Consider the following 12,560-nt stretch of genomic DNA (forward strand, 5'->3'; position numbering starts at 1 on the left):
ATCTGCCCATCCTTAAAGGTATTTCTTTTTTGTTCATGAATGCAGCTGTGGTGACATCATTTTTCTGTGATCGTTCTATGTGCTATCCGTGTTACTTCATAGTGCTGGATTGAATAACTGCCTCACAAAGCTCCATTGTCCCAAAACCTGTGATGTTGATGCACAGAGTTGAGCCTCTTTGTACATTCCAAGCATAAGTTTCTATCAGTGTAACTCCTTCAAAAATATTTAGAAATTGTAAGATCTTGATAGTGATTTTAAGGGAAATTTCTTCACTGGTATATTTAAACTATAGATTTATAGTGAAAATCATTTGTATGGATTGACCATAATTGTTTTCAACTCGTTTTGAAATCTTACCAAGCAAATTCTTTCTCTTTTTGCAGTCTCTGAGGTGGAATAGTTTTATGTAGAGGTGTTGGCCATAATACTAACATACCGGTGTGTTTCCCAATAATATCCGTAACCACAAATTATCTGTAATTCATAAAATTGCTGTCCATTTTCAAATAAATACATTTTTAAGATTTTGGATGAAACCCTCCTTCCATTCAAAACTGCTGTTAACCTATCTATCAACAGACTCATAACACGTGTTGACTTGAATGATCCATCACAGTGGACATAGCACAATTACTTTTTAGTTTAGTTTATTTGATGGCAAACTATCTTTCTTAGAAATGCCCTGTTCACCCATAAGGCACTTCATATTTTACACTACAAAGTATGACAAATGTGTTTTGTGTTTCAAGAGTATAAAAGTAACAAAAAATATATCACATTCTCCTCCTTTTCACCATGGAAGTATTTTAATGGAAATTGTACTTTTTTTCCCCATTTTTGACTTGAAACAGAAACTTTAAAAAATGTGTATTTTGGACTTGAATTTTGTTAAAAATCCTGCTTGAATCTTGCTCAGGTAAAAGTGCCTAAAGTCAACAGTACAATGTTATTACAAATTTAATGCATATAATGTTTTATTGTCAATGCATGGTGTCTGAATTGCCACACTATCAGCTGTGTTAATACAATATTGATGTCATAATTAATTGCAAGTCACACAAAACTGTTCTTTTAAACTATTCTCCAAAGGCAAAGACATCCAACCATATTCAGTTCAAGTCTGACCGTCCATGAACGCCTTCTGTAATAATACGCTTTTTTTCAGAATAAAATGTATGTACAGTATATGTGGACTGAATGGAAGTTATTACATGAACTTGGTCTCATTGGTCTTACCAACAATGCTATAAGGAATCATAGTCATGACTTTGTAAAAATGCACATTTAAACTCAATACTCCCAATACCACCATTCACTGCATTACCACAAACAACCGTGACTTTTAAAGGCTTCCGTGTTCTGTGTCGAGAGCTGGTCGGTGTTGGAATATTTTTGGTTTGGTGTGAAAAGCAAAGGCCAAACTCTGTGACCCTCCCATCATAAAGAGATCACTCATCTCTGGATATCTGGGCTTCTTGGTCAGAGATGGACAAACTTTCTTCAAGCATTCAGTCAACATCAACAACCACAACATTTATCCTGGCCACAGCTTTCCACTTTCCCAGTGACACACAGGAATGTTTTAGGTGCATAAGTCCTGAACCACTGAACATGTTTTATGCTAGGATTCCTTAAAAATCTTGTTTTTAGCATTCAGGGTGTTGGGAATGTAAATGTTGAAAAAACTTATAGCAGTATTGTTATCGTAAATCTCTAGAGTATAACATCTCTTAACTTTATAAGAAAGGTTTTATTGTCAAACCTTTCTTTAAATTTCCCCAGTAGTTGTTACTGAAATCTGGAAAAAAGCAGCGTAATGATGGTGATGATGAAAAGACAACCACTTGAGCCATTTATAGTATAATTTGGGTTTATATAGAAAAATTAAAAAAAAGTAGTTATTATCCTTTTTCTTGTTTTTGTAAACATTTCTCTTATGAACTGCCACTTTACAAAAATGATTGATTGATTGATTGATTGATTGAGATTGAAAGCAGGAAGCAGTGGAAACAAAAAAAATGACTGATTGATGCAGTATTTTCTCAGCCTTGCAGTGTTGTATATGAATTAATAATTAACTTTATAAACACTATGTAGGTATTGCCAGTTTTTTCATCACATTTTCAGAGATAATGAAAGTTGATAGCATGTCTGCTCATAATATTTTGAATCATAATTTTATGATCTCAAATAATCAAAGCAAATATTGTACAAAAATTGATCTTTAGCTCTTACCTGTGTGAACAATGTTATGGCTTGAGGTTGAGTTGCTGAGTCTGTTAGCACAAAATAGGTTAGTTTTGGAGTTAAAATATGCCAAATAATGTATAAATGATTTTGTAATGTTTATATATTTATCATTTTTAACTGATTTGTGAAAGTTTTCACAAAAATGTATGCTATTTAACATTATTATTGAACCTTTGAAAGGGTTGAGCTGCACAGCAATGACATCACTGTTGGCGGTTGGAGAGTGAGAGAGTAGTGCCCAAAATGTTATTTTTAATTGTGCTGAATGAGTGCACTGTATAGTCCACTACATTACATATACTGTAACTCACTTTGTAGTGAGTAGGCAGTCGGGGCTGAGCGTTTCATTTCAGACACAGCCTTTGTGTTTCCTGCAACTTTGACTTCTTGGAGCCATATTGCAGCATTCTCACATCTTCTCAGCAATAAACAATCATTTGAATGTGATGTAGTATCAAAACAAGAACAAAAGCATGAAAAATGTGAATAGAACTTTGTCAGCTATAAACTTTCACAGGCTAATTGTTTGGTGTCAAGAAAAGGAACTTCAAAATAAGCAAATATAAGCCTTTTTGCACTTTACTAAATTTGAAAACGATTAAGTGGTAAAAACAGGAGGAAAGAGATCTGTTGTCACTGAGTTATGAGCTTGAGTGAGTGAGTCAGCTACATATGGGCAGTGGCATAGCAATGAATTACGCTTCCCCTGAACTACAACTGGACTATTATCTCGCTAGACACCTACTTCTCTTGATAAAATAATCCTTCTGGAATTTTTCTCCAGCATTGGGCCTCTTGAATCATCACAACCTTTCACCTTTCTAGCTTCAGCAATATCCCAGAGGCACCAGGCTTAACCCCCTGGACAACCTCTGGACGCCTTCTAGACTGCAGCGCCATGTCTAACATGCATATATCACGGAACAACCGAGAAAAGAAACATGAGGGTGTTTTGTATTACTGTCATCCGTCCTCATCCTCTGTGTTTTGATTGGTTTGATGTGATGGGCCAGATGTCTCGAGGTGTTAACTTTGACCTGGTAAAACTCCTTTTCTGTCTTTGTCTGAAACAAAACAAAAAAAAACTCCTTAAAGGTAGAGAAAAAATGAAGCACATTTCTGGGGTATGTTTTCAATTTCTCTACTGCAAAGTTAAACTAAAGCAATTTGTATGCTTACAGTGATAACTCAAACCTGGCAACTTTTGAAAGCACTTCATTCAAGGAGGGCCTCCTTTCATGTGTCCTCTGCAAATTACTGTACGCTAAGCACTCCAAGATATTTCCGGGACGACAAGTAAATGAAGGACAGCGGTCTTTTTTCTGAGCCACCCAGACAATTAGTTGGGGGCTTATCTTAGCAGTATATGATGTCATCATTCAGAAATGATGTTTTATGGCCATGTGGCGAGTTGCACCGTCTCAGCTTTCAAAATGAAATCACTGGCTCCTTTATGCAGCACTGACCATTGCTGCTGTTTACAGTACATCTTGATTATTTTGGATCCTTTTCCTCTGCGCATACACAAAAAACAGACAAGAATAATGATAGCAGCGTAATCAAGGTAAGAAGCTGAGAATATTTCATCAACCTGTAACAGCAACCAAAGCTCCAGATCAGCCGTCATCAGTCCTATAACATTCACAGACGTGAGTGTGTTCTGCTTAAATCTTGTTTGAATAAAAAAGTCAGGTTCTTTTAAAAAATTGAAGTTGTTTTTACAAGATTCTGACATGTTTTGGTTGCAGTTAAAAGGCTCCTCTTATTTTATTGATTTAGTTTTCCTTTCTTATATCATTTTCTGTTTTTCATTTCTAATTGGGCAAATTGACTTGTTGGTCCAACCCCGTTGTTCCTACAAAAAAAAAAACAACGAACAAGAAAAAACGCTTAGTCTCTGCATCAAAGTTTTCAGTCAGCTGTGAAGAGCAGTGACCACAGGAACACCAACAGTCTCTTCAGTGATTTTCTCTTCTTTGTCTTTCCTTTTCCTTTTGATTTAGTTCCTCATCTGTGTTTCTGGTTCACATAAATCTTTCCTCCAATAAATTTCAGAAAGTACTGCTTATTTGCAACATCAAATGCATGATGGAGGAAACTCAATGCCACTGGATTACATTTGGATTACTAACAATTGATATTACTATTTAAATACAAACACAATTTCTGACTGTTTCACCAACACTACAAAAGGGTTATGGAAACCTCCTGTTTATGACAGAACATAAATTAAGTACTTTACTCTCCCAAAAAGCAAATACTTTGAACTTAATCCACTGCATTCAACACAACAATGTACTTGGTGAAGCACATAAGTACCATCGAGGCAATTTTAGACTGATGGCTGTAAAAATGAAAATCAGGTACGAATGCAACCTGAAAAAAAGGCGAGATAACATTTCTCATCAGCAAGTGCAAGTCCTTGTTTGATTTAAAGATGATTGTGAATAAAGGCCAGTTCATGTGCTGAGCTTTGCAGGTGCAGGTTTTCAAAATCTGATCCATGCAACTCACTGTACAAGAGACACTGTATCTGCTTTTTGAGTTTCCTTTATGGCTTTATTAAAACGCAATAAAACATTCTCATAATTAAATCTACTTCTGTTGAGAAACATTAAATGAAACAGTGTCCAGTGCATGAATATACATGAAGCTGTGTGCAAAAAATAGGCATATTCAAGTGATTTTTGCAATTGCATTTAGCTATAATAGCTAACCTTCAGGGCAGACTTCTGTATCTGCAAAAGGTTAGCCTTAGAGCCAAGGGTTTTAAATTATTTATATAAAATTGGAGTTTATTTTAAATGCTTCAGGAGGCTCACGCAGCTTTCCTTCATCATATGCATTATTTTGACACTCCTTTTCTTGAAACAGATATTTTATGTTTCGTAGGGAGTGAGACGTTTGGACAACTCATAATCAGAATGACAACAATTATGAGAATAAACCCTGGTTGAAAAATACAGGGAAGTTCCCTCGAGTTTCCTACATGCAGTGCATGAAGAGGTTTCTGTTTTCACTTGTGAAAGTCAAAACCAAGGTCCTCGTTGCCTCCAGGAGCGCCACTGGTTTCAAACAATGTGTCACTTGCAAAAAGACCTAACAGAAAATTAAACCCGAGATAAAAGATGAAAAGGCCTGTTGGCTCCAGCTCGATAAATAAGATCCACGTGTATAAGCCAGGAATCTATGACAACAATGACTGCACAAATGTGTTTCAGTATGTGTGTGAATCCAACATGTGCTGTTAATAGCTGCCAGGCGCTAAGGCTCTCTCACGTAGAAGAGCAATAAAGTACAAATTTTGATAGATGCAAAACTATGCTGTCACTGCACCAATGATGCTGCAGTCAGGGAAGGTGAGCAAGAACTATAAAAGATGACTTTTGTGACTGCACAAGATGACACCACAATTTGAAAATTGATGTGAAGCAGAGCTGTGTGGGGCAGGCATATTTACATAGCAGATGTTAGACTTCGTGGAGGTCTGCTACTTGAAAAGACAACTGATTGACCCTGACTGCCACAAAAACATCAGAAAAAAAGCACAAAGTCTAACCAAATGAAACAGTAATGGTTTTTCAGTGCAACAAACACCCAAGTCAAAGTCTTTAATTTTTTTAAGATCATGTCATGATCAAACTTCTGCCATGGTGGTTACAGCAAAACTGAAAATCTTTGGGTTTTCTGAAATGCATGTTGACCCATCCCCTCCCTGGGGAGTTTTTGGGGGCCTATGGGATCATGTTAGGCATGTAATGTTCTTCAGTAACCCTCTATTGTGGACATTATTCTATCCTTAAAAAGTGAACAAAGTGTCTGTGGTCTATCTGTGGTCAGTGGGGATAAAACATAGACAAAGAGAAGATCCATTCCTCCGGCCACAAAATGTCTTCTTCTATGAATAAAAATAACACGTAGCTTTCCAAGATTGTTTTTATATAATATGAAAGTTCCTGACCAATTGAAACACATAATCCATTACAAAACATGGTCAAGCAAACATGTTTACAGACTGTGGGGAAAAAAACAGTTTCTTGTTTGGATGGGGGGGGGGGGGGGGGGGGGCGCTGATGAGCAATAACATATGAGTTGAATTTGTTATCTTCAAGCAATCAATTGATCATCTTTTTTTGATCTAGCCTATAATTAAACCAAATGTTATGTCACTGTATATATGGAGCACATTTAGACTGTACTGATAAGGTAAAAAGAAAGACAAGTTTAAATGTTTCAATGAAAATACTGCACAACGTAAACAAATGCAGAAGTTGAAAAAACCGTTGTCCACATGTAAAAAAAAAGCAAACAAATCCCCATTCGGTCCAAAGGTAAAATTAGCATTTTTACAGCCTGCTACAAAAAACACTTGGCCTGCAGAACTAATTTCTTCATTTGTATAATATGTTTTATATTTGTTTGTTTGTATTAATTTGTAATGTTAATCATAAATCTGTATTATTAGAAGTGTGGGTGACTGAAATGAGGGATTATAGTAGCTGTTTGCCAATCGGCTAACTCTGCCTCATCTCCACCTGTTTGCCTGTTGCTCGGTTGACCAATGGTTAGTAACATCATTAACAATATAGTGAGTGCGAGAGTTTGGCTTTATAACACCGCTTTACAAACCAGTGTATGACATCACTGATGTTATGTCCATGTTTTATACAGTCTGACAGTAGTGAAAACTATTGGTTGCTGTACACCAATAGCTAACATACACCACTCAGGCAACTAGATAGTGTACAGCTCTTTTTTTACTCAAACATATGATCCTAAGTAGTTAACAGGTCGCTGCTATTGAATTTGCTTGTAACATTTTAATGAGATATAGTCTGTTGAAGAAATATCAGCACACTGATTTAAATCACACAATCGAGAATAAATAACATTTTTACATTTTATTATATATTATAATTATAGCTCGTCATCCGCAGCACATTTTTTGTCCTATGACTTTGGTACCACAACCATTCAATCAGGTCTTGAGTCTTCATCAGTCCCCTATTTCTTGCTCTAAATGTCTTTAAAAAACACCAGTTTGTTTGGACCAACTTAACCCACATAAAGGAGCTCCGTTTCAATAAAAGGCAAGCAACTTCTTTGTGCGTAATAGCGCATGTTGATATTGTCAACATTCCTATAACTCATCGTGTTTTCACATCTATACCGAGGAATATATTTAGGAAGGAAAACGTTTGTGAGCCCTGCTACTTTAAACACTTTGTGGTTAGCAGAAAGATGTAGTATTACCGAGTTTAAAAGAAACTTGTTATTCGTCATTTATACAGAGCTGACACGTTGGACTGTCAGTATTTAATCACCACATACATTAGAATCAATGTCATTTCTTCAGTGGTATGTGGTTACTGAGCTCACTGTATGTCATCACAATAAGCCCACAATTTATCACACATTTGTACAATCTATACATGTGGTTTCTGTGGCTGTATCTTTCATTGCCAGGCGTTTTCACAAACTTTTAGTTTAAATTTGATCAAGCACTGTGTGATCCATTAACCTCTTTTACAATCCCACAATAAAAACGAAAGAGTTCATGGGTAACCAGAACATCCTACTTTGAGATTAGTTTGTATTGACCAGAATAGACTGGTCGAATACTTTATTTTCAGCGTATGCCTATGAGTTAAGCTGCTGTGATACAATTTGATTTCATGTTATTTTACAAACTTTAACTCCAGTTCATTTTGCTGCCTTTTTCCCAGAGCTTTCAGCACATCTGAGCAGAATGAATAGGCTATGATTGCGTGATATAATATTTACTACAAACACTTTTCGCACCTTTAGGCCCCTTTTAACCTAGATTCAATATCATGAGACCACATCTGAATATTTAAAGTCGAATTTGAGACATGCCTAAACATAAAAATAGGCCAAATTGAAGTGTTGTGAAATGATGGAGGCAACATAAGAACCTTTTTTTCCAACAGTTTGTTGCAATGGAAACACACTTTGATCCTGGGAAAGAATCGGGAGCTTTGAACTTTTTTAAAAATCTGTTTACATTGTATGATAATACTGCTTCACTTTCAGAGCATGGGTGCCACAGACGAGGTGTTCATGCAGTGGTGGTCTTATCCTCGGGCTCATGCAGGATAATATTATATTGTTGAGGCTTCGGCTGTGACACAGATGATGACTAAATCGCAAACTGAGCCCCAGGCTGGATACCAACCACACAGAGCTAGATAAATGCTTGACTTTGTCAGGTAAAGTCAACAAAAATTGCTGCCTGGGAATTGACTTAAAGTACACGAACATTCAAATTAATTTCAACCTGTGAAATCGACAGAAACCACACAGAATAAAAAAAACACAAAGCCATGAAGAAGCAGCGTTAACAAGCATCATGAGCACACAGTGAACGGTTCTGATTTTTAACTTGTTGGGGGAATTATGATCATTGTGTTATTTGAAAATAGCACTTCTTGTATTAGATTATATCTTTGATCAGTTGTAGTTTTAAGATGTGCTTTATCTGTTGAGGTTTTTTGGTTTTTTTTGCTCCACCAGGGTGAACAATGAATCTTTTTCAAAAGTTATTACTATCAGCATCAACTGAGAAAATGCTCAACAGACTCACATTTTGTTCACTTTTAAAATGTCCTTCCAACAGCTTAACTTTTTTTTTTTAGTAATACTCAATCAAATGTCCTTTCCCTTTAAATAAAAGCATAGAAAACACCATCTCAGGAAAGAAAGAGAAAAAAAGCTAATAAAGCTACTAAACATTGGGAAGAGACAAAAATTGTGTAAAAGAAAATACAATAAATATTATCTTCTCAGATGGCATGAAAATCCACTCAGAACAATAATATTACTCTATAATAACAATAATAAGTCTTACTATTATTATAATATTTCCATATAAGTGTCCATATACAATTAGAAAACATTGGATTTTATGTACTTTTTAATAGTTAGATTGATTATAGTTACATAGCAGGTATCATTAGGTATCATTAGCATTTTGTTATCACAAAGAACAGAAAATTCTATATTAAGTTAAAAGTGATGTAACCTTTCGAGCCTAAAATGGAAACTAATATATCACATTCTTGGTGTTATATCATTGTAATCTTTTGGTCTAGATACAATGCATTTGCGTGATAAGAGAATTCAAAGTTTTAAACAAAACTCTTCTATGAGCTCATTGTTGAAATGAGGACATGATTTCTCTCTTTGGTATTTGTGTGGTAACAGGCAGAGGCAGAAGTGATCTGTGTGAACATGGTTGAATCCTGGCCCCGGAAATGTCAGGAGTATTTATGTTGAACAGCAGAGTTCACCAGCAGAAGACAGGGAACAAACCGTCTTGAGGTGGATCATTCCATGTTGGCATCTCAATATACCACATCACAAAGTAATGACCTCCCTCGGGAGACACATTTGATACTGTTGGTGGGTGCATATTTCCCTCCCTGTATACTGAAGATGTTTTCCAATAAGAAATGTTGTAGAAATCAACAAAGAACAGAGAAGTATTGCACAATTCAGTGCAGGGCTGGAGCTCATTCTGAACTCACATAAAGTCTTGTTTTCTGTCAGAAAAAGTTCTTACGAAGTTGCTGGCAAGGATTTACTCTGTCAATACCAGTTTTATATCTGGTGTAAAGTTCCTGTAAACTTCATGAGATATGCCAGTGGTCCAAATAATTCTCCAGCTGTTATCTCACACTAATGAGGAGGGAATTTGGTTTAGAATTCCTGGGCTGTATGACATTCACGAGATTACTACTCTCAAGTTTTGGCTTAAACCCCAGGACCAATGGTCAAATCCCAATCATATTTTTCACATTAGATCAGTGTATGTCTCAGCTTGTGTCTTTGCAACTTCATGAGCCATATTTTAAGCTTTCAGCACTAAGCAGCCGTTTTCTTTGGCTCATTTATGATTGCTTTTTTTCAACAGTACCTTTGTTTGTTTCCCTAAAACATGTCAAGAAAGATATGGATTTAGAAAAGTTAATTGTTATATGCATATCAGAAATTTAAGTTACAACTGAGGGTCTGATGACAAGAAGACTATAAGGGTCAATCGATTAAGTGAAGAGTTGAAGGTAAGGGTCAAGGGATGAAAGGATGAAGGTTTGGGTAGATGAATAGAGAGATGAAGGAATTCTGTTAAGGGCCAAGAGGTGAATGGATGAGGGTGAGGGATGAAAGGTTGAGGGTCGAGGGAAAGAGGGATGACGGGCGCATGGTCAAGGTTGTGGGATGAAGGGATGATGGGGTGATGGGAAGGGTGAAGGGGTGAAGGATGATGGATGAAGGGATGGTAGCAAAGGTCAAGAATAGGGATGCATGGATTAGGGTGAGGGTCCAGGGACATACAGTTCTGAGTGTCTGGTGGTGATTTGGGGCATTCACTAAATACAACCATAATTTGGTATTAATTCAGGACAGGAAGTGTGCAGAGCGATCCAATGTGTTTATTTCAATGTGTATTGCTCATAATTCCTCATATATTAGTTTCATAGAGAGGCTTCTTACCTGGACATAAATGTAGCAAATGTCATTAGGCGGCAATTGCTGAACTTTTTCAAATTCAACTAATGCTGTCGTCTCTGAAGGAATCACACAGGGACAATGAAATGTAAAGTCAAACTTCTGCTGGATCACAGAAAAACATTTCAACATTACAGGAAAAAATATGACACATATCCTAAGAAGCTCCATGTTCAGCTACAATTAGCCCACTTTTCAAATGGAAAACTGAACTGCTGAAGATAAGCTCTCTCTTGTTGTCTTTATCTTATAACACACTTGTTCTCACACTACGGGTTAAATCTCACATCATTATAGGGTTTATGGTTATAAATAGAGAATTTCTGGAATTTCTGTCACTGTATTTTTGGGTTACCGCACTGAGGTTCCAATGCAACCTGACGTCTAATTCCCAGAGACAGAGGTCTATGACTTTCCAGGAAGTTAACAGTGTAGTATGACAGGAATTCTAATTCCTGCATGCAGTATTTGGAATTCAAACATGTTTGTTTCCTGTTAAGGGGAGGCAACATCATTTTTATGCAAAGTACATGTGGTAAGTTGGGGGTTAATTTTGTGGCCCCTATACTATTCAGGGACTAAAATGAGTCACACAGCCATGTTGTTAGCTCTGATTGCTGCTGTTTTCCAGAGTCCATAATGAACAATTCCCTGCAGTCATATCTCAGGTTCTGCTCATTTATTTGTGCTCGGAGATGTGAGGATAAAAGGAAACGGAAGGAGGACAAAGGAGGCAGAGAGATCTGGTTCAATTCCAGAACACCCTGTTTCATTAGCACATCCGCTAGTAGATGGCTGCACACTGGTAGCTGAGTGGTTGTGGATGAAAAAAATAAAGGGTGCATTTAATCAGGCTATTTATCCCCTCACCACATACTGTATGCCTCAGTGTCAGCTCTTGTGTGCACACCAGCTTCTCCTGTTCCACCCATTGTTTCCAGAGGGGAAGGACAAGACCCAGAGTAATTACTGCAATTTATGATCAAAGCTAGAACGATGCCCAAGACAAATACATTCATGGCATTGGATAGCAGTCCTTCTGATGATACAGGGGAACATGAGATTGCCTGAGCAAGCTGTACCAGGGAGAGGCTGAAACCGCATCACCACCCTTTTTTTTTTTTGCAGAAAAAAAGGCGGCTGGAAGTCAATCACAGGAGCTCATTATGTGTTCATGTATGAGTTGACCTCATGAACTCACAGTGAACTGCAGCTTATGATTTATTATTCACAGAATATGATAGGAGTCAAGTAAAATGGATCCTGTTGGAGAAAGTAGGAGTGCAGGAAATACAAGTAGAAAATGTGCGACTGATCTAAGCTGTTTTTTTTTTTTTTTTTGGTGAAAGTCAGTTCTAAGCTTTGGAGATTGGATATAAGGAAGTATGATACAGTTTTGTTTTTACACAGAAATGCACAGGTGTTATTGTGAAAATGAGTGGCCACATTTCAATTAGCTGCCTGGGGTACTTTGATAACTGGCTCACTGTCACTTTGTATTACATTTAATGAGAACAGAGACATCACTGATGCCATAAGTATCAGCCGTGCTTTTCTAAGATGAGGCCTGCGGTTGATGGCCAAAAATAAAGTGAATCGAATCAGATTGTCTTTTGGGACACTGGGTTAAAGTGTTGTAATTAAATAGATGTTTACAGTGATTAAGAGTGTATACTGGGACTCCACCCACAGTGGTTTCCATAAAATCTCACTAAACTGTGTTAAATATAGCTACAGTTACTAGAGGACCAGAAGCATCTGATGAAGCTTCAACATTT

This window comes from Symphodus melops (genome assembly GCF_947650265.1).
Source record: "Symphodus melops genome assembly, chromosome: 2".
NCBI classification, from domain to species: domain Eukaryota; kingdom Metazoa; phylum Chordata; class Actinopteri; order Labriformes; family Labridae; genus Symphodus; species Symphodus melops.